The sequence below is a fragment of the Nannospalax galili genome, unplaced genomic scaffold (assembly GCF_000622305.1).
Source record: "Nannospalax galili isolate Female #2095 unplaced genomic scaffold, S.galili_v1.0 scaffold368, whole genome shotgun sequence".
In the NCBI taxonomy this organism is placed as follows: Eukaryota; Metazoa; Chordata; class Mammalia; order Rodentia; family Spalacidae; genus Nannospalax; species Nannospalax galili.
The window spans coordinates 4,683,866-4,687,618 of NW_008359963.1; positions in this window are offsets into that span (position 1 = coordinate 4,683,866).

Here is a 3,753-nt window from a genome sequence, read left to right on the forward strand (position 1 = left end):
GTGCAGGCAGTCGGAGTCCGTTAAGGGAGCAAAGAGCCTTAAGCTGACATCTAGGAGTAGCCTTGACCAGAAAGCTTCAGTTGCTTCTTTGTCTTTAACGGTCCCATGCGAAGACTTAGACCGAAAATACAAGGAGGAAAAGAGAAGAGACTGCCAGGCCCCCAAGAGTGGGGCAGCTTGGAGGCAAAGCTGCCTTTTAATCTCCTGATGGGAGATGAAGGAAAGAGAGATTTCCGATCCCGCAAAGGTGGGGATGGCTTAAAGGCAAAGCTGCCTTTTAATCTCCTGATGGGAGATGAAGGAAAAAGAGATTTTTGATGCTCTCCTGGTGGGAGAGATGTGCCAGCTGTTGGCTGGCGGGGCTTGCTGCACACGATGTCCCCCTGATTGGGCAGACGTTCCACTCCTGATAGGAGAAAGGGGTTGCTGATGCCCTTCTGATGGAAGGGATACTCACGAATTTGCATTCCAGGAGCCGCACGTTCGGGCGCCAGCTGTTAGCTGGTGGGGCTCTGCTGCACGTTCCAGGAGCCCCACTTTGGGCGCCAGCTGTTGTTGTGTGCGGCAGGTGTGGGTTTCGCGCTGCTGGGCAGGTCTCTCTGGCTCTCCGCGGCTGGGAGTGCTGGTGGCTCTGCAGATCGGCTGGCCCGCGCTGGGCGCTGGCGAGTGCAGGCTCCGCGGGGGGCTGCAAGCTGCTGGGCGGGTTCTGCGCCAAGCTGCAGGGGGCTCTGCGCCAGCTGTGGGATGCTCCCTCTGTGCACGTGGTCTGTTGGCCACCGGTCTGCAGGGGGCAGGGGAGCAAAGCGGGGAGCGCAGGAACGTCAAATGCAGAAGCTTCATGAGTGGGTGTTGATGGGGGACAGCTCCTCTGGGGAGACTGAATCACAGACTGGTCCCAGGCGCAGTGAGACACAAATCAGCTCAATTGGATGATCTCAGTGGTAGATTGGAATTATGAACAACTGTTCAGTCAGGGAAATTTCTCCACAGGAATCCAGCAGGCTGTGATTCCTGCTGGCTGTTTTGAACAGATCCACTTATGTGCACTACAGGCCTGGGACCGCCTAACCCCCTTGTCCACAGGGCCTGGAGAGACCTCCTCATTAGCCTTCCTAAAGCAAAAACCAACTGAAACCCTCCCAGATTTTATACTAAGAGTACAGGCCAGTTTAGATAGAAAAATATAGGGTGGACCCTCCAGTCAAAGTAATACTCCTAAACAACCTCATCTGGGAAGGGATGGCCCCTGAACACAGACAAGCATGCCGGGGCTAAAAAATGAACATAATGGTAAATGGATTGTGGCCATCCATGACATTGGGACTGCCAGATATCAGGTCTCCTCCCTTGCCCAGGCCTTTGTAGCTGCAACCCGACCCAAATCAAAATGTTTTAAATGTGGGGAAACCAGACACTGGAAAGAAAATTGCCCAAAAAATGGCTCAGCTGCCCCTGACCCCCCAAAACCCTCTGTCCTCACTGTAAAAAGGGCTTTCACTGGAAAAAAAGATTGTAAATCTAAATATGACAGAGATGGCAAACTTTTGCCACCTTTAAACTCCTCTCGGGGCAACCCTCAGCCCTGCTAACAAGAGGGAAGCCACAAACATTATGGGTAACCAGCATTACAGTAAACACCCATCCAAAATTAACCATAAAAATAGACAATAAACCTCTCAAATGCCTCTTCGACATCGGGGCTGATAAAACCATCTTAAGGCACTCTGAGGTTCCCCCACACTGGGAGTTAATACCGGAACCTCAACTGATGGGAGTAGGGGGCCCCTCCTGAGCATTCACTAAAAACTTCTATAAATGGGAGGATCCTGATGGAGAGGTTGGCACGATAAGACCCCTGATTGCAGATATAGCTACAAATCTCATAGGATGAGATATCCTGGAAGACTTCAATGTAGTTCTTGCCAGTGGATCTGAAGGAGACTGTTGATTACCAGACTCCCTGCCTTGACTGGATCACCAAAGAACCAGTCTGGGTGGAACAGTGGACATTACCCAGGGAGAAATTACTCATTTTATAACAACGAGATATCTTGGAAGACCTCAATGTAGTTCTTACTAGTGGTTCTGAAGAGAAATGCCTTAAGATAGATGATCATATGAGGTCCCTAAAACAAAAGAACCCCCAATTCTAAGGGCCACTGTTGATTACCAGACTCCCTGCCTCGACTGGATCACCAAGGAACCAGTCTGGGTGGAACAGTGGCCATTACCCAGGGAGAAATTACTCATTTTACAACAACCTGTTAAAGATCAGTTACAGCTGGGTCACATTAGGCCCTCCAGGAGCCCATGGAACACCCCAGTCTTTGTAATAAAGAAAAAGACAGGGGCATGGAGACTGCTACAAGACCTCAGAGCCATAAACAAAACCATGAAAATATGGGGATCACCCCAAAGAGGCCTGCCCATGATCTCTGTCATCCCCCTTAATACTCCCCTGTTAGTCCCAGATATAAAAGACTGCTTCTTCTCCATCCATTTACACAATAATGATTGCCAACATTTTGCCTTCTCAGTTCCAAAAATTAACAATTCTGGGCTAGCTGATTGATATGAATGGTGAGTTCTGCCACAGGGTATGGCATATAGCCCTACAATCTGCCAGGAGGCCGTTGCAAATGCACTGGCACCCCTTTTGAAAAACAGCCTACATGTTTATCATTACATGGATGACCTCTTGGTCTGGCAAGATGAGGATTCCTCTCTAGAGGACCTGAGAGATGCTATGATAAACACCCTAGAGACAAGAGGTGTTATGATAGCCACAAACAAGATACAATTAGTTCCCCCCATTACCTTCCTGGGGACTGAAATAACATCTACTACTGTTAGGCCCCTTAAATCTATCCTGGATACCCCCCATCCCCTTACCCTTAATTCCCTTCAGAGCTTTTTAGGCAACATTAATTGACTAAGGCCCTGGGTTCCCATCCCCACAAGTCAATTACACCCTCTTTGATCTCTTAAAAGGAGACAAAAACCGAGCCTCCAGACGGTATCTAAACCCAGATGCCAAAAAGGCTCTCCAAATAATTAACCACTTCCAAAAGGCATCGCTAGCCAGATATGACCCCAAGGTGCTGGTTCAACTCTTAATTTTTAACTCCTCACCCACCACAGTGGGAGCAATTCATCAGCCACACAGAGTACTAGAATGGCTTCACACACCAGTAGGGGGTGCTGAGCCTCCAGACGGTATCTAAACCCAGATGTCAAAAAGGCTCTCCAAATAATTAACCACTTCCAAAAGGCATCGCTAGCCAGATATGACCCCAAGGTGCTGGTTCAACTCTTAATTTTTAACTCCTCACCCACCACAGTGGGAGCAATTCATCAGCCACACAGAGTACTAGAATGGCTTCACACACCAGTAGGGGGTGCTCCTCACTTTCTTACAGAAGTAGATACCCTTGCATCTATGATTCGTCAAGAAAGAGAAAGAACCCTACAGATTATAGGGAAAGACCCTGATACCCTCATTATCCCCTTCCTGTTATCAGATGTGCAATGGCTCCTAAAACACCATTCTTCTTTTTCAATTAGCTTAATAGGCTTCCTGTGACAGATTGATAATCACTATCCCAAAGATAAATGGCTGTCAGTTATTCTGGTGCTTCACTGGCTCCCACCTTGACTCTTCTGCCACAAACACATAAAAGAGACTATTACAGCCTTTACAGATAAAGGAAAAAAGGAGGCTGCATTGGTCATATATGACTCCCCTAATGGGAA